The following is a 20,810-nucleotide window of genomic DNA, read 5'->3' as shown; positions in this document are numbered from 1 at the left end:
AGTAACATAAATACACATTGAAATATACACATAAAGGTACAAAAGGCTATATATATATATATATAGTTTAAGCAGACAAAACTTGTGTCACAATTAGTGTTCAAGTAAGTACTATGTTATGTATAGTATAACCAGAATTAACATATAAAACAACTTGTATTTTTTATTCTTATTTAAACAGGCAAAGCAGCGTATTACAACTAGTGTTCAAGTATTGCTAAATATATATATAGCGATATTCGAGCGTCTGAAGAAGATAGACACTAATGGGTTTCCAAGAGACAGTTTCAGTCACATTAAAATTCCATTGTTCCACGCCGCATTCCAGCCACTTGGGAAATACTGAATTTTTTAATAAAGGGCAGATTTAAAAGGCGCCTCTTGAGGGACGCCGTAATTTAATTTCAATATAATTTTTATGGGGTGTGAGAGTGATATTAATCTTTAAAGCTGCTTAATATATAATTAATTTGGAAACTCGTTATAAAACCAATCTATATTATAACGTAGATCATTTATGTATCCAGATGGAGTATTATAGTATATATGAATAATATATAAATTCCATATGTATATAGATGGAGTGGTGAATATAAAAAACGCCCTAAAAACGATCGGCCAATTTTTATCTGATATGTAATTTTTTTAAACAATGAACAGAAATTTTAAAAATTCTAAACAGGGCCGAACAGCTGCAGTTTATTGCACAAGTATTTTTTTAAACATAATACAGCTTCTGCATGTATTTTTTTTTTATTAGATAAAAATGGAATTGTAACTCAGCTGGTGCAGTCAGTATGTGTTGGCAGGGTACCAGAGTGAGAAACGATAGGTGAGAATGAAGTCAGATCAATTAACCCATCGCGGCGAATTGACCATAAATTAATCATGATGGTTTCCATTATGGACCATCCTCTCCCCTCCAGTGCCGTAAGTGTTAGATAATACAAATTTCGGTACCCGTATTCCCGCATATACCGACAAATATGTTTAATTGTAAATAAAAAGACCTACAGAATACACAATTATAGGAAAGAGTACCTTATATTTTTATTTTTATAAAACCACATGAGACCCCACGATCCTGAACAAACATAGGGACAACATAGTCCATAAATACAATCAACCGAAAAAAGAATGTTCCACGATTAAAATAAATAATTTAAGATGCTTCTTTACAAACAACAAAATCAAACGTGCCAAAATCATTCACTTTGATTTAAAAACTATACTACTGAACTGAATTTATTAATTGACTTAAAAATTATCTTTATTTTATATATAAAATTTCTATAAAACCAATCTATAATCATAATATAATAATGAAAAAAAAAAACAATTACATTGTATGTTTTTAAAACCACCTTCTATTAAATCGATTAATTAATTAAAATTTTACAATTCGACTAAAATTCAATCAGCTTTAAAATGTGGTGTTATTTTCGATAAAGCGTTTATAGAGAGATGGTTTATCTAAAAGCATATAATATCATCGTAATTATCAGGATGCACCACAGCCTATACTTAATACAGTACGCCCACTTCTTACTTATTGGACTGATCCTAAAGAATTGAAAGCTTTAATTAAAAAAAAATAACCTTACTAATGTTAGAAATGTGAAAGTGCGTTTCTATATATATACTATGTGGGATGGAAAAGGATCGAGGCTACTTGTTACCCCTGTCTGTAAACATACCTCATTCACGTGGAAGAAGTCGCGGGTCAAAGCTAGTAATACTCATACAATAAACAAGGTTAGATATTTTTAATAGGTCAAGAAAAGTAATAAACCACTACTTTATAACATAAATCTAAAGTAAGACAAGGACAAATATATAAAGACGTTATCGCTCCATTCAGATATGCCACGACGTGCCAATGGTATGCTTGTATTTCATCTTAAATTCAATATTAAAGAAAATTTTCAAATTACTTGAAAATATAATTAGAAATTAGTACAAGCAAAAACCAATCCGAGATCATTATCATCATCATCATCATCATTCATCATTATTTCAGCCATTATCCGTCCACTGCTGGACATAAGCCCATAGACTGCCATAAAGAACAGTCCTGAGCCACCTGCATCCACTCCCTGCAACGCATTTCAGGTCGTCACTCCATCTAGTGGGGGGTCGTCCTACACTGCGTTTACCCGTATGTGGTCGACACTCAAGAACCTTTTTTCCCTTCTGTTGTCGGTTCTTCAAACTATGCGACCAGCCCATCATCATCATATCAACCAAAAATTGCTCATTGCTGAACATAAGGCTAAGAGAATTTTGCTAGTAGTTGCCACGCTTGGCAAGCGGGCTGGCAATCGTATTTAGGTTTTGGAAATATTTTAAGAGCGTCACTGCTGCCTATCTCGACCGTTAAGTTCGCTTAGTCACCACTTACGACACCCGAGGGAAATAAAGGGGTGGCTAATTCTATGCCGGAATCACAAGGCAATAATTACCTACCTGAGATAATTACATAGATAAAGTCATTGATTAATTAACAGTGCAGTTTGCAACAAATGATTTACACAAACGCAACTACCCTCACTAATATTATAAATGTGAAAGTGAGTTTGTTTGTTACCTTATAGCATCTTAATGGTTTAACCAGTTACTACGAAATTTGATGTATACGTACTATATGGAATCGAGAGGACTATATGCTACTTTTTACCCCGGTCAGTAACCATATCCTGGCTATGCGTACGAAGTCGCGATTAAAAGCTAGTATAAAATAAAAAATATCACAGAAAATATATGTAATGTAGATGTAACTGTTATTACTATGCAAATCACATGTTGTTACAGTTATTTGCCAGTATTCATTCCTTGTGTGCTCCCCAGCTTGAATAGGACACCCCATTTTCCTGTGAGTGTCGTAAGAGGCGACTAAGGGAACTTAAAGGTCTTTAGATGGGCAGCAGCGTCCCTTTTAAAACATCTCATAAGCCTAACTGTGATTGCCAATCTGCCTACCAAGCAACCACTGACAAAACTCCCAAGCTGCTCCCACTGCTAAACAAAAGCCTCCCCGATTTATGTTCAACAGTGGACAGTAAAAGGCTGATATGATAATGATGGTTCATTTATCAAGTGGTATTTTTTGTTTTAAACTCCTACAATTAAATCAGAGTTTTTATTTAAAAAATCTGGTCATCATATATCTAAGTACAACTCCATCTAGCGGTGACAATTGCTATACTGCTAGATGGCGCTGTGTGTAGAAAATAAACGTGATTTAAAAAACAGATGGACACAAATATAAAATTCCAAATTCAATAAAAATCGTCAAACAACTGTCCTTTAACATGTCTCAAAAATACCAACCAAATGTGTTACACTTAGTATTATATAAAAAAGGAAATTGCATGTTTTTTGTCTCCAACTGGATGAAGGTCTGACAGCAGACAGTTGTCGGTTCAAACAGCCTTTTTAACGGATCTTGTCCGTGTTGAAATATTTTATTATTATCTTTTGACTAGTCTCGCTTTTGAGTACAAATATTACGTGAAATAATTCACATTCAATAACATACAATGCATGTATGAATATGGATGACTATAAGGGCAGAGGAAGACTTAAAAAGACGGAATTTAAATGGATTATATGAAAGTAGATACGGTTAAAATGGGAATGAATGCGGAAATAACTAGGAATAGAGAATGAAAGAGAAAAACATTACGCCGAGCACAAATAATAATTGGGATAAGAGTAGGAAGATGATGAGAGGTGGATAGGCGGTAGTGGTGGTGATTACAACGATAAATACATAAGATCAGTTTTTACATAAGTAGGTTAATCAGGATAAAATAAAATAACATCTGATTCCTCAGGAATGGCAACGCATGGGGGGTATCATGGGCGAAACAGTATACTCTGTTATGTCCATGGTGCTGCTTATGTCTATAGGCGACGGTTACCACTTTCCTTTAGGTAGGCCGTCAGCTTATTTGCCATTCTAAGTTGTATATAAAAAAAAATGTTTTTCTTCATTCCAAATACTACATGTATATAAAGTTTCATGACAAATAAACACATATTTTATGATAAATAAATAATATTAGTACAGTATTATATTATCTGTGGTACAGTATAAAGTACTACTTTTAGTAAGACTTAGTATTTTTGTATAATAATAATTACCATGAGTTATACGGTATTTATTTTAGTATGTATAGTTTGTATCTAAAATTCCCAAAGAGAGTTGACCTCAGGCAGGTGGCCGGTCGTAAAACTAAAAATCAAATCTTTTTATAATATGGATAAAATCATATTACGCCGACCCCAAATGATTGGGATAAGGCTAGGAAGATGATGATATTTTTTTTGTTTGTAGTTTGTATCTAAAATTTGATAAATTATCATATGTATATACATATTTTTTCTCAATTCACTTCATATAACGAAACTCTACTTAGACTTATGTTGTATATACTAATGTACACAAAATCAGTATTTAACTGAGCATGACTGCAAAAAGAGTCATTGAAATCGGAGCAGAACCGGTGTAAACACCACGTCACGTACCTATACAAGAAAAAATATGACCCTTTTCTTAAGTCAGATAAAAATAACCGTACTATTCAGTTGTTTTGTACAAAATTGCACGTGATTTCCATGTTTACGCCAGGTATCTGTTCGCTTTTCAGACAGTGTAAAATATGAGCTCAATTATTTCGTTTCCTTGCCCTCACCATATTATATGGAATTCGTATAATACGAATGTATTTTTCTCAACAATTTTCGGTAAATATTCGGTATTGACTATGTGAAACTTGATATTTGCAAAAAAAGTTTGTTGTAAAGGCTCGAAAAGGTTGAAAACATAATATCAAATGTCTTCCTTTTGTAATAAAAAACGTGCTTGATTATCGTACATATCAACTGTGTTTTAGTAGATATTTATGATGAAATTTTGTATCTTTCGAAAGCTATATTATATATTGGCATATACAGAAAAAAAAAACAAATACATTTTTATATTCTCACTGGCAAAAAATACCGACATATAAGGCTCTTCAAAGACTACCTAACTCAATCTCAATAGTATTCAAGGTGATTGAACTTTCATTTATCTTAATAAAAGAAAACTAGCACGGACAATGAAATGACAGGGTACAGAGGCATAATAATTTAGTTCTCAGGAATCGCAACGCTTGATCCTTCAAGCAAAAAGACTAGAGTATACTGTGTCTGTGTGTAGAGTATACTGTGTGTGTGTGATAAGGATATCATGGGCGACACAGTATACTCTAGTTATTTTATTAAAATTATTTTTTTTTTGATTCCGTAACAATTAGTATGTACGTGACCGCCAACACTGGAAGATAACAATACGTTATTAATGGTAGCGAAATTAAACAAAATAATTCTAATCAAATAATCAGTAATTTATATGTGTATATATGTATGTATGTTTGCTGTCGTCGTTCGTAATGTCACGTATGGGCACCACAGAATATCAGCGCAATTAAATTGTTGCAGCACATGCTGACTAGTGACCACGTTCGTTATAATAAATGTAAAGTTTTTTTTTTTTTTTTAATTCATAATTTATGTAACTTTTTGTTGTTGTCAATAAATGTTTTCTTTCTTCTTCTTCTTCTAATTTAGACTTCCGCAAAAGAACGCCTAGTTCTGTAAAATATGTACAGTAAACTCTGTTATGTCCATGTCTATAGGCGATGGTTACAACTTTCCATCTTGTAGGCCATCAGATTGTTTATCATTCCAAGTAACATAAAAAAGCATTTATTAACACAAGTTAAACGATGTGTTATTTTTAGTATAAGCAGTTACGAGAAAGTCGGATACGTTCAAAAAGATAATAATGAAATATTCTTGCTGGGACGAGATTCATTAGAAAAGGTTATTTCAACCGCCATATGTCTGCTGTTAGACCTTCTTTCAGTTAGAGAAAAAAGTACATGAAATTTTCTTCTTATCCTAAAGAGTTATTTTCTTTTTATACTAAGTAGTAATAATAGCCGTTATTTGAGATATGTTAAAAAAAAAAACATTAATTACTGCGAGTACATCGTTTTTTATAAAAACTTAAATTTTGTCCTCCAATCTTTTTGTTCTATTACATTCAATTTTGTACATTCAATGCCATCTAGTGATAGTAATAAAAATAGTATTATTACCGCTAGATGGCATTGTATATAGAAATTTAAGAAGTGTACTTTTTGATATAAATTAATCAAAAATTAACTTATTAATTAATAAAATGTAATTTACTTTGAATGTATATTGCATTTATAATAAATTTATATAGATATATACGTAGATATGGTACAAATATGGGATGTGCAGACTTTTAAAACATCTCTAAAAGATTAACTGCGGTTGTTGTCAACTCGCCTGCCAAACTTGGCAATTACTGGCAAAACACTCCGTATGGGGAAAGCTTATATGAAGCAGTTAATGGCATGAATGATGATACATATAATTATTTAACGGAATACTTAAGCATTAATTAAGAATGTCATTTATTTTGGTAAGTCCTATGTACTTACTTACTTCGGTATATAAGTGATATATATTCGGTATATAAAAATCTTTTAAAAAATTCTCATGTTAACAGAAACAGTAAACAGGGATGAAGCAAGGGAAAATAGCTAGTTATCTATAATAATACTCCAGAAATATTAGCCAACAATAATTCTAGGTAGCAACAAAAAATGAAATATGACAAATATTATGAAAACATGCCTATAAATAGACTTATTCTCAGAAAGGAAATAAGCAATATGGGAGAAAATTAACTTATATATACATATATATATTACATATACCCACAATTATAAGATATAAATAGAACTTTAGCAGGCGATAACAAAATGAAAACTGCCAATTCTTATATCATGTTTACTAATCTGACATATGGTATTAATATTCTTCTGTCATTTAGATGGAGAGGAGTAATTATAAACAATTTGGTGGGAGGCACGATGAAATTCTATTATTTCTAAAATATATACCTTTTTAAGGCATACAATATTTAACACTTACTTTTACTCCTTATCGTCACATACTGGGTCCATTTTTTTCCTATTGGAATTAAAACTACCCTATAGCCTACTTTAGGTAAGTAAGCAATACACATTTAAAAATTTCATTACAATCAATTGAACATTTTTGGAGATTAGCATGAACAAACATCGTGACATAGGATATTTATATTTTTTTTTTATACCACTGAGGTGACAAACAAGCATACGGCCCACCTGATGGTAAGCGGTTACCGTAGCCTATGAACGCCTGCAATACCAGAGGCATTACGCGTGCGTTGCCGACCCTGAAGAAATCTCTTTACCCCCCTTTTGAAGAACCCCATGCTGTAGTCTCTTGGGAAAACCTCTACAGGGAGGTCACTCCATAACCTGAGTGTTCGTGGGAGAAAACATATATTGAGATTTAGGTATATTTTTAAATAAATAGAATAGCAATCGGGTAGGTATACGGTTCGCTTTATGGTAAACGGACATCGCAACTATTCACATCGCAACATTTAAACACTGAAGTGTCACTTGCATGTTACCAACCTTTACAACTTGAGTACTTTAAATTAGAGTAGTCACTTCGATATCTATTCTGATATAAACACAGCTATGTAAACCTAGTTGCTTTGTAACAATAGTAGGTAATATAGACTCACACACCGGTACACTTATATGTTGGGTTGTGTATTTTTTTCTTAACCAAAAGCTGAGGTTTAGACTAGTATTTTATATAATTCATAATAGGAACTAATAATATTAGCCGTTAATTTTCCACTGCTGAACATAGGCCTCACCCATAAAGAAGGGTTTTGTCATCAGTTTTTTCAATCCCTCGACTTAATGGTCGAGGGATGGGCAGTTTACAATGCATGACTAATAATGCTTTGACGTCTATGGTGGTGTGGCGGTTTAATACACTGCCTCACCCTTTGATTTCGATCCCCGCACAATATAAACATTTGTATTCATGAGCAAGTATATCTGTTGTTATCGGTCTGGGCTTTTTCTATGTATATGTGTTTATGTATAAACAAGTATTTTTTCTTTACGGAAAAAGAACGTTTCATGGACAATTTACACGAAAAATATTTGAATTTAGAACAAAACATCATGTTTACATTTACTATATTAGGTTTTACCTTCGACTTCGAACGCGTGACATAGATATATTCATAGTTTGAGATTAAAAATAGCCTATCACCATCTCCGTATCCTATACAACCTATATAAATTAACTATATAAGTTAAGCCGTCGAGGCGCCAAGAGGTAACAAACAAACTTTTACATTTATAATATTAGTAAGAACTAATAAGGATTAACAAAAACAGCTATGACGATTTGGTATTCGATAATTCAAATCAAACATTTTATTTTTGGCCAACATCAAAAACTCTACTCTAAGAATGGAGCAATACGGATTTTATTATTATACTGACAGCGATACATGAATTGTTGCCGCGTGCCAATACTGTAAAACTAATTTTCGTATTGGGATCTACCGGATAATCTAACAACGTGTTAACATTTGAAGGTTGGCATGTCTTGGTCGCATAGAATTGGCATGATTTCAAATATAATAATTGGGTGACAAGTAATCTTTTTCTAACAATAGTAAAGTTAAATAGAAGATAACAATTGTAGGTGTTAACTTGTAACATAAATTGTAAATTTTATTGAGTGTAAAATAAAAAATAAATACAATTAGATTACTTTTGGCACGCAATGGTTTTATTACAACTAGATGAGTCATTACACAAAGTAAATAACTTTGTCACAATTTTTTTTTTCTTGTGTTCTATCTATTGTAAAAGAATGCAGTACTTGATTTGGAATTGTTTCATGTATTTTTTTTTTATGCAACTTAGAATGGCAAACTAGCTGACTGCGTCACATATAGACATGTAGTACAATGGATATAACAGAGTATACTATTTTGCCCATGTTACCCCCATGCGTTGCCATTCCTGAGGACTCAGGACTCAGGCGAAACAGTATACTCTGTTATGTCCATGGTACTGCTCATGTCTATAGGCGACGGTCCACTTTCCATCAGGTGGGCCGTCAGCTTGTTTGCCATTCTAAGTTGTATAAAAAAAAAAAAAAAAAAAAAAAAACTCAGGTGTTATTTCTCTGTACCCTGTAAATTCACTGCCATATCCCACCCTTAAAACCGAAACACAGCCATGCAAACATAACTGCTTCACCGTTAAAAAACGAATGGGAAAGAGATGCTCAAACAAACGACTTTTGTAAAAAGTCTCCCTCTGGTAAATTCGTGTAAATGTAATAAATGCTTAACTAAGTTATTATTGACGCTGCATCACGAGGTTGGCCTACGTGACGACTTGAAAACCCACTCCTGGTTTACACTTCAAACTGAACAGTCGTTTTAATTATAATTGGATATAGGAATTTTATATTCTAACTTTTATTACTAGAATTAAATTAATTTTAAAAAACTTTCGTTTCTTTTTTAAGTCCTTCGGTTGACGTTCATAATTAAGTCCAAAGTTCTTCTAAAAACTCAATAATACGTCGGGTGTGTACATACAGTGCGTGCCTATATATTTTTTTCTGTTATTATGTACCTGCAATAAAATATTTTGAACGAAATTTTTTTTTTTATGGAGCATAGTTGAAATATAAAAATAATTAGTATACCACACCTGGTCGGAAAATTACCTTAAAACAGGGAAGGAAGTACATTTTAAGTTTAAAATCCGCTCGGAAAGTAGAAGTAGGGAAGATTAAGTTTGAAACAACGGTATAAAATTTTGTATTTAACCTATTACAGCGTGTTGTAAGAAAAATGCTTTATTAGTTATTTTTTTTATTATTATTATTGGTTTTAATAGGAAAGCAGCCAGTCAGTAATTGCGCGCCAAAATAAAAATCGATGAATAAATAAATATAAAAAAGTTTAGATTCGAATTTCGAATTCATTTAATAAAATCTATTTCAAATAACAAAAAGTTCATATACAATTGTTTTGTGTGTTAAACTTAAATTTAAATATTCACTCTAAAGTTTAAAGATAAGATATTAATAACAAGATATGCTCAAGACGTATATAATTTTAAATAATAATCTTCCATTTTATAAATTCAAATGTATTATAATATAATTAAACAAGTATAATTACTAAGTTTATAACAGTAGTAAAAACTTCAAACTGTGTTATGTGAAACAGTCCTAAGAATACAATAGATAAAAATTGCTATAACAAGTTAATGTAAAACTAGTTAATAACTAGTTATCGCTGAACTTAAATAGCAGATGCACAGGTTAATATAATAATATATTATTTCCGAATTAATACGAGATTATAGATGCGTAATTTAGTTAGTACTCTATGTAAAGTAATGCGTAATAAGTAATAAGTAATACGCGACTTTACTAATCCAACTAGTAATCATTGGGGGGAAAGGGATTGTTAGTAATGGGGTCAAATAGCCTCATTACTAGCAATGTATCCTGACAGGTCGACCTCCACGTGATTCCCCCTGGAAACTATCGTGAACAATTCTTGTTGAATTCGTCACAATGGGTCAACTGGCCTGCTTCACCCTCACCTATCATCATTCACTGGTGCCCCGCCAGTGTATACCGATAGCGCGGATGGTATTACCATTTCATTATCACCCATTAAAAAAAAAACTACTAATCATTCGACTGAATAAATCATTCAGATTGTTCGAGTGACTTTTAAATCATTCGACTACTAATTTTAATCTTCCTACTACTAATGTCAGCCGACATTAATTACTAATATCATTTTACTTCATTCATTAGTAGTCGTTGATGTACGAGTCCACACGAGCATAGTCGAGTCGATCCGATCGTTATAATGTTTTAAATTTTAACGAACAAAAATGTTGCCATGTTAATTTTAGTAAAAAATACCAATTTTCGATAAAAGTAAGTACAGTTTTCATAAAAAATTGCTAAAGTATTATAACATGTATTACAAAATTGATATTTTAAATTGATGGCGTCTAGTTTTGCCGTCGTAGTAAATAGATTCAGAGAAAGGACTTTGTTGTAACTAGTTACTAATCATTAAAATCATTCGAATACAGAAATTAGTATATTACTAATTTAGTAGTTGAATTATAAAATTAGTAATAACAAAATCTTTCGGATTCGCGCATAGCTAATGTAAACATAAAAATACTACATGCTTCTTAATATGAGAATTAAATGATCAGTGATAACAAGCATTATATTTCAAGTTATATATTAACGCAGTTATTCACAACTCTAGCCCGGTATACCGACCATCAATCACAGTTCAGAAATATCAAGTTACACACTCGAAACAATCACATTACGTTATTTTAAGAATAACCTTTCTCTCGTCTGCTATTTGATCTAAAAATATACCCCGTATATATTTAATGCATAGACGATAAATCGAGGGCAGGTGAAGAGGGAAGTCACAGGTGTGCCAGTACGTTGAGTCACAGCTACGGATCACGGATATATAGTATGTAATCCGTGACAAATATATTGAGTACTGTCGTTTGTGAATCTGTTGGGAGCACATCGATAGGTATTTTAAATATAGTATAAATATTATTATTGTTAGTAGTCAGATATGTATGTGTGTATGTATAAACATTTTTATTGTCGATTGGTATAATAAAATTGTCATATATGAAATATTTAATATAAAATTAGGATATTTTTTATACAGGAAATAAATTTATAAATTAATAAAAATATAACGCAAAGAAAAAAAACTAATACAGTGTATAATTATAATTTAGGATATTTAATATGTTTTTTTTTTTTTTAATAATTAAAAGGCTTTTACATTCACTAATTTGTTGATTTTCATGATTTTTTTGCAAGAAAAGTGTGTTTCCTTTTTTTAACGAAGCTGGTGTCTTCTTCGGGGGCAACTACCCCCGGACGTTGACTTCAATAGACTTTATGTGCAACGGAGACGATCTAAGAGCTCTTAATACCAAAAGGGACTTCAGCAAATTGTATGTGCATTGAAAACGATTAAATAACTCTTCATACCAGAGGGTACTACTCTAATATGACAAATCAACTATTTTGAAAAGCATTTTATTATACTCGATTCATTTGTACCAATAAGAAATGCGAAAATGCTTTTAATATCAGAAGGGAATTCAGTAAATTTTATTTATAATAAAGACGGTTTACTAACTCTTGACACTAGAGTAAGCTATAGTCAAATAATACGTTGTAATAATGAAAATAATATTCACCGAATCAAATTTATAACACTTTTAAAAATAATTGTAATATACTTTTTTCATTTGTACCAATACGAAATCGTGACCGTTAATCATCAAAGAATTCAACGGCTAAAGTATCAAGAGAACACGAACAGACTCACAGAATAATAATATATCAAGAGTTAAGTCATTATTCAACGTAACAGAAAAATATTACAGGGCGATAAATGATAAATCAAGTGGAAATTCCAGTACATAAACTAACGGGTCTTATTCGAAGTTTTTTTTTTCTGGCAAAACCGCTCAGACATAACGAACTGAAGCATTTAGTAACAAAAAATGCAATAAATCTTACCGTTCAGTCGAAAAACTGCGGCATCTTGCAGTTTCCCACGGTTATGCCTAATTTTCTCGATCTATGGCGGCGCACCTGTAACAAAAGGTAATTTACATATCTATCCATCTGCTCACGCCAACTAGGGCGAGCAAAGAACCAACTGTTTCATATACTGCAGTTGAACTCATAACAGGAATAAATCTACATTATTTAGCTATTAATAATATTTTGTATAATATGTATTTCCTTAAATTATATAGATAGAGTATCACCATATAAATGCTTTGCCAAAAATAGGTCAACTTTTTTGTGCATGTGTGTGTGAACAGGGCTATCATAATGTATATTTATTGCTCAATATATGGGAGAAATTATAGTGTGGTTAAAAAGAAATATAAAAGCGATACAAAATTATTAAGAATATATTCATGCGTATAAATATTTGTAATGATGGTTATCTTTACTGAATACTTTAGTTTATATTCCAATAAAGACATAAAATATTTTTTTCATTTTAAAATAATTGAAAAGTTAATTTAAATTAATACATGTATATTATATTATGTTTATAAGCATTACGTACATCTGTATACTTAAATTCTATCAGAAAAATAGGTTACAATTTAAATTTAAGAAATCGACGTGATCCGGGAAAATTTTAATCCAATTACTCGCAACACTAAAAAAAATGGCGCGATTAAAAAAATATGTCAAATTGAGTCAGACAAATGTCAAATTAGCTGTTTAAACATTAACACGTTTTTGACTCTCGATGCTCTATCTTAGTGCAGACTTTTCGGCAGAATCACATTACTGTTTTCTTAAAACCTCCATACAATTTTCTATGTTAAGGTTCTTATTGTTACTGGCAACTTGGTCAGCCAGCCTTTTTCCATATTTATATTTTTATATTCTTCTTGATATATATTTGAGTTTCTCATAGTTATTAGGTTAAAAAAGGTTAAAGAGATAGTAGCGACGTTAAACTAAATTAGACCTCGATAAACTAAATTTATGGACGTAATTAAACTCATTAATGAAAAACCGACATAAGAAACGCGTCTTCTATTCATAATTGAAATATATATTTTTTTTTATAAAATAAATAATATGTATATATAAATACAAATTATATAGTTTTTAATGTATATTTAAATCAAAAATGTCTGTTTCAATTCAATACTATTAATGTTAGTTAGTAATTTTTAAATTTCAAAATAAAGGAAGTATAAACCATGTAAATGATTACGACAACATTAGAACGTCTGAATTTTTCAACGCAATTCATGTATCGTCTCATTAAAATGCCGTAAAACTTTAATACCTCACGAATGTCGTACTAGTAGTGTAACTGTATTAATAATTATTAACGGCTGTTTCAAACGGTTATACGTTAATAACAGTTATTTATGCGTTCGAATACTACGCGACTTGGCTACGTTAAATTATTCAGCTGTTAAATTACAGTGAAGTATTTTCTGTTATCGTAATTTAAGTATTACTATCTTTTGCTGTTAAACACATTTCTATTTGATTCTTTAAAGGATTACTCATCTGTTTTTTTTTTCTGTCACTACGTTAATCGATTACGTCCAATTGTAAATCGATTTTTACGATTATTTGTATAATATATAGGTTGTTGTTGGTGCTGGCAAATTGGCTAGTCATATATATATATATCATCACACAGGGTTTACTCCTACAATGATACCATTTTAACTCTATTTTAAAAACTGCATGTGGCAAAACAAACTATTTGTAAACACGTATGTAAGGTATCTACAAAACAAGATATAAGGTATCAACCGAATGTAAAAAAGTAGGTACTCAATTCGATTGTATTTTTTTTACATTTTTATTGCCTCATAACTCTGTCAATTGTGAACCGATTTAGGGAATTATTTTTTTATCAGAAAATTTCTATGTGACCATTTTTTAAGTATATCCTATACTTAAAAATGGTCACATAGAAATTTTAAGATATTCAATTTAGTTTTTAAATCAAACTAACTGTTTATGCTATAACTGAAGTTCGTTTTCTTATTATTATTTTTTTTTTAATTTTAGGGAAGGAGGCAAACGAGCAGGCAGACCACTTGATGAAAAGCGACTACCCTCACCCATGAATACCTGCGACACAAAAGAAGTTGCTTGTGCGTTACCGGATTTTTGTACAATACATTTCTCAATCATGCGGAACAATTTATCGCCGTGTAGTCCCCGGCATAGAATAGGCCACACCTTCCTTTTCCGTCGGTGTCGTAAAAATCGACTAAGGGTGAGGAAAGGGCAGTAGCGTCCCTCTTAAAACATCTTTAAAGCCTAACTGCATTTGCCAACTCGCTTGCCAATCGTGGCAACTACTGGCGAAACCTCCAAAGTGAAGGGTTATGTTCAGCAGTGGATATTTAAAGGCTGATATGATGATGATGATGATGAATTTATCACATGTTTACTACAAAAAGAAATATATAATCATCTACCTTCATCGACTACCTACAACATGTACTTAACAAGAAATAGTTATACTCATTGTAGTTTCACGACACTCAACACTAGCCTTTGTCAATACGACGTCATTACTGGGGAATCTTTTGTTCCCGACCTGATCAATTCTCCGTGTGACCATCCCATTGTCAAGGTATCTGATCCTTCAAACAGTCGGACACTTTTGTTATTTTTATCCGTTTCGGATTGCGTAACCCAGTGAAACTCCATAGCTAGATGGGAAGCTTTGTGTTTCCGTACGTAGTGAGTGATATAAATATCTAGTTTCTATAACATTACTAGAAGGAAACTTTGTACAAAAGTCGTTTTGCTTGGGCACGTCTGTCCCATTCGTGTTTCAACCGTGAAACAGTTGTGTTTGCATAGCTGTTTTGGTTTGAAGGGTGCGATATGGCGTGAATTTACAAGGTACAAAGAAATAACACCTGAGTCCTCAGGAATGGCAACACATGGATGAATGGTAATCATGGACGAAACAGTATACTCTGTTATGTCCATACTACGGGACATGTCTATAGGCGACGGTTCCCACTTTCCATCAGTTGAGCCACCAGCTTGTTTGCCATTCTTAGTTGTATAAAAAAAGTGTTACAAACGGACAAACAGTTGAAGAGTAATATTTTACAGTCAGATGTTTATTAGTGCAGTGTAATAACAAAACAAGCTCTTTTAAATCATCACTTTTTATGATACCAACATTGAGTTCGGAATGTGTTAGTCAAAAAAAACTTGAAATAAACACGGCGGTCGCTGTTTACAAAATATTTCAATACGATTACTACAAACATATTTTATAAACATATAATATATTGTATGTTAAACATATTTTTATAACTAAAAAGGAGATTGATAGAAAAATGTTTTTACTCTGTTAATAAAATATTTTAATCATTTTAAAGCTTAAATATGTGACTCAATTAATTGATAGTAATTTTTTTTGATGGGTGAAAATGGTATGGTAACCCCGCCTGCGCTAACGGGATACACTGGCAAAGCAACAGTGAAGGGTGATAGATGAGAATGAAAACAGGTCAGTTAGCCCATCATGATGAATTCATCAGGAATTAACCATGATAGTTTCCAGGGAGAACCGCGAGGTGGTCGACCTGGTTGGGTATATTGCTAGCAATGGGATTCTCAGTCTCCATTACCAACAATCCCCTTCTCCCCAATTGATTGTAATTTGTAACCTATATAATTTATTATTAATACGTAAATATGTTGACATTTATATAATATGACGATATAAGCATAGCATAGTAGCACAATTAAATAAATTTTGTACGCCGGATTCTGGTGAAAAGTGCGAACAATATTTAAATATTATGTACCATCCTTTATACCACTTTTCAAACAAAATAAAGCTATTTGTATTTGTATTTTTTGTAAAGAAATGTATTCAATTATTTTAGGAGTAAACCGAATTAATATTAATAGTCTTGTAGCTGTGTTTTTGAAATAATATATATTTTGCATGTATGGATAAGCAAGTTGGGGTGGTAATAGGCTGGTTACATAGCTCGAAGAGCCAAAAACCGATGAAGAAGAAAAGTTCTTATGTTTTTTTTTTTTTATACAACTTAGAATGGCAAACAAGCTGACGGCCCACCTGATGGAAAGTGGTAACCGTCGCCTATTGACATGAGCAGTACCATGGACATAACAGAGTATACTGTTTCGCACATGATACCCCCCATGCGTTGCTATTCCTGAGGACTCAGGTCTTATTCCTCTGTACCCTGTAAATTCACGCCATATCCCACCCTTCAAACCGAAACACAGTCATGCAAATACAACTGCTTTACGTTTGAAACACGAATGGGACAGAGGTACCCAAGCAATCGACTTTTGTACAAAGTCTCCCTCTGACCGACTCCGTACGGATAGACGCAGTGTAAGATGACCCCCCACCAAATGGGGTGACGACATTTATTTATTTATTTATAAATTACTCACCACACTTACAATATCCCAAAACGTGTAGTGAGCCATAGGTTCATTTTACAAACTCAAAAATTTTAAACAACATTTTAAAAATATATCTATTTCGTCATTAAATATATCAATATCTGGCTGCTGAGCAATCAGAGAATTAAGCAGAGAAATAGCCTGATAAGTGGGAGCAAACTGAGCAGTACAGGTGCGAACCGGCGGTGTCGATAGTAATCGACACGCACGCAATCGCATGCAGCGTTGGGGTGCGTACAAAGAACAGTGGCTGAGAGTTGCAGGATTGTCTATTCCGCCGTTGACCAACCGATAATAGTGTACCATCAAATTGCACTTTCGCCTTACCTCGAGCGTTTCTACACCTACCATACCGGATACGAACAGCGATCGGTACAAATAAGGATAGTAGCCGTAAAGTTTACTATATAGAACACGTGCAAATTTCCTCTGAACTCTTTCTATCGTTAATTTGTATTTTGTTTCATGCGGGTTCCAAATCATTGAATTAAATTCAAAAATGCTTCGAACAAATGAATAATATAAAATGCATTGCAGGGAGTCAATGGATGCAGGTGGCTCGGGATTGTTCTTTATGGTAGTCTATGGGAGAGGCATATGTTTAGCAGTGGATCGATGATGACTGAGATGACGATGATGACTCAAGGATAACATATCTTACTATTATAATATAATTAAAGATTCCCACAAAAAATCAACTCCAATTCTGATAAAACCATTGATTTTGATTTAAAAACTATGGTTGGTTGAATAACTCGGTATACACTATAGGGGATAGTGGTGTGTAGTACCGGCATAGAATAGGCCAACCTTTCGTTTCCCGTGGGTGTCGTAAGAGGCAATTAAGGGAGGCCAACCTGCTTTTGTGGTCGATGCGTAATAGTAAAGAACTGTGGCTTAATAACAGTTTATAGAACAAAATATACAAATACCCCTTAAAATATGTGATGATACAGCCGTTAATTGTCCACTGCTGAACATAAGCCTTCGCCATAAGAGGAGTTTTGCCAGTAGTTGTCACGCTTGGCAGGCGGGTTGGCAACCGCAGCTAGGCTTTGGATATGTGTTAAGAGAGATGCTGCTGACCATCCCTCGCTCTCCCTTAATCGAATCTTACGACATCCACGGGAAAGGAAGGGGTGGCCTATTCTACGCCGGGACCACACGGCGAGGGACAATCATACGAGTATGATAATATTAATGTTATTATCGCACAAATATAGTTATTCAGCGAATTTTGTTACAATTTCTTGATAGATTGAGTCTTAATAAAATGTAGATAGGTATAAAACAATGGGATTATAAAAATGAAGATCACAATGAATTGAAATAACAATCTTAAATTATATAGATTCCTGAGGCCTCAGGAATGGCAACGCATGGGGGTTATCATGGGCGAAACGATATACTCTGTTATGTCCATGGTACTGCTCATGTCTATAGGCGACGGTTACCACTTTCCATCAGGTGGGCCGTCAGCTTGTTTGCCATTCTAAATTGTATAAAAAAGAAGAGCATTAAGTTTCAAAAACGGGTCAACTTTTTGTTAGCTAATTGTCAAATTACCTAAATCGTTTTTTATCATTCTTCTATATATTTACGCAAATAATTTATCTTGAAGTACCTATATTTCATTATTTAATAAATAAAAATAGTTTTATGCATTTAAAAAGATGTAAAAATTATAAAAGAAAATAAATACAGAAGTTACTATAATGGAATCACTTCTATTTATCACGCAAAATTATATGAAAAAATTGGCCCGCTTTTCTCCAAGTATTTGTATAGAGACACTATCTATATAATCTAAGCCAATAACATAGTTTTGAAATCGCTTATGAAAAAATCGCGGACTTTAAAGACAAAAATTGTGTCGCAACTTTATCACATTCCGTTACACTCTTATAATAAATGTTGAAGAAACAACTTTTATTAATAGAATGGTCGCACGTTTGCGACATTCCTTTTCCATTTAAAAAGATGCACTATTTCTTAAATAACACTTATCACTATAAAAAAACACTGGCCAGTATGAACACTTTTTGCTTAAAATAATTAAAAAAAAAAGAACTTCACGAAATGAAATGCACATCACTGGAACGCGGCGCGCGAATTCGAAATTTAAAATTGAACACTTTTTTTATTCGTCGCGCCTTTTTTTTAATAACTTTTTTAAAATTATACCAGCCAAGGACATTTCGTAATTTCGTGAAGTTGATAAGTTTTCAAAATATTTTTTTGTTATAAAAATATAACTTACTGTAGTGCGCGCGCCTAACGCAACAGTACTGAGTTGATCAGACTCATCGTATAATAACGTTCGCTGAAATCTAAAAAAAGATGCCACACTCGTAAGTATGTGCATACGTTTGAGACATCACTATTCTTTTAGAACTGATTATTATCAATGAATTAGGACGTGAAATTATTATTAATCTCAACAATACATAAAGTTTCATCATCACTGCCAGGGGTGTTCTCGTCTAGTGATCTGTCTGGTTCTAGAATTAGGGCACACGGGTATACGACCACGACCTTCCAAGGTACAACAATTTCAGACTAGTATCCCCATCGTAACTGCAGTGCCTGCTTTTCCCTTTTCCCAATAAACCCTTCATTCCTTTTCTTCCAACTACCTTTACTCACTCCAAAAATTGCCCTCTTTTTTCATTGTTACTTTCCTCCATACCGTAGTTACCACCAACAAATATATTCCCAAAGTGTGTTGTTATCAGGCAGGTCCGAACGTATATGTAGCTACAAAACCAAAACCATGAGAAACATGGCTAAAAACATATTACGTCGACTTCAAAGTTTATAAAACTGGGATAGAATATAAAAGAGAAGATGTCATCATGAATGATAAGGTGTCATCATCACCATCGTCTTCATTGATTTAATAATCATTAATTTCCTATACTGGACACCGATCTCTTCCCATAAAAAGCGTACTTACGAGTATTATCATAGCACCTAAGCAAGTGTGGTAACAACACTTTCCAGGCAATTTATCATAATTTCGTATCGATCTTATCTATTATACCCACATTGCTATAGCTTTCCTTATTGTTTTTTAAAAGGTCGTAGGAATAAAAAGAATTAGTAATCCAAATCAAGCCAAAAACTAGTTACCAAGAGATTTTGTATAAAATTGGTCTGCTTGGGTGCCTCTGTCTTATTCGTGTTTCTATTATAAAGCAGTTGTCTTTGCATGGCTGCGTTTCGTTTTGACAATTAAATACGATATGACATGACAATTAAAATACTGGATACAGAGATATAACACATTAGTCCTTGGAAATGGCAACGTATGACGTATCATGGCCGACAGAGTATACTCTGTTATGTCTATTTTTTTTTTATACAACTTAGAATGGCAAACAAGCTGACGGCCCACCTGATGAAAAGTGGTAACCGTCGCCTATAAACATGAGCAGTACCATGGACATAACAGAGTATACTGTTTCGCCCATGATACCACCCATGCGTTGCCATTCCTGAGGACTCAGGTGTTATTCCTGTGTATCCAGTAAATTCACGCCATATCCCACCCTTCAAACTGAAACACAGCCATGCAAACACAACTGCTTCACGGTTGAAACTATAATGTCTATAGGCGAGGGGACCACTTCTCATCAAGTGGACCGTCAACTTGTTTGCCATTCTGCATAAAAAAAAAAATCATTACTTATCCTTTCAAGTTTCACAAAAAAAACCGACTTCAGTTATAATAAAAATGACTGGGTTTGTTATAACAAACCCAGTCATTTTTATTTAAA

At 32.8% G+C, this 20,810-nt stretch overlaps 1 protein-coding gene across 1 annotated transcript in view; it reads right to left on the bottom strand.

Annotated features, from left to right (window-relative positions):
- Positions 1 to 19,357, bottom strand: part of LOC113514596 (RING finger protein nhl-1) — a 158,004-nt gene extending 138,647 nt beyond the window's left edge. The window contains exons 1-2 of the mRNA XM_052901782.1: positions 19,292 to 19,357; positions 12,574 to 12,648 (exon numbers count right to left, since the gene is read on the bottom strand). The gene's annotated coding sequence lies outside the window, so the exon portion shown is untranslated. The remainder of the gene's footprint in view (positions 1 to 12,573; positions 12,649 to 19,291) is intronic.
- Positions 19,358 to 20,810: the final 1,453 nt, after the last annotated feature.

The sequence above is a fragment of the Galleria mellonella genome, unplaced genomic scaffold (assembly GCF_026898425.1).
Source record: "Galleria mellonella isolate WM207_F2 unplaced genomic scaffold, CSIRO_AGI_GalMel_v1 utg80, whole genome shotgun sequence".
Lineage (NCBI taxonomy): Eukaryota > Metazoa > Arthropoda > Insecta > Lepidoptera > Pyralidae > Galleria > Galleria mellonella.
This window is presented reverse-complemented; position numbering and strand designations above follow the sequence as displayed.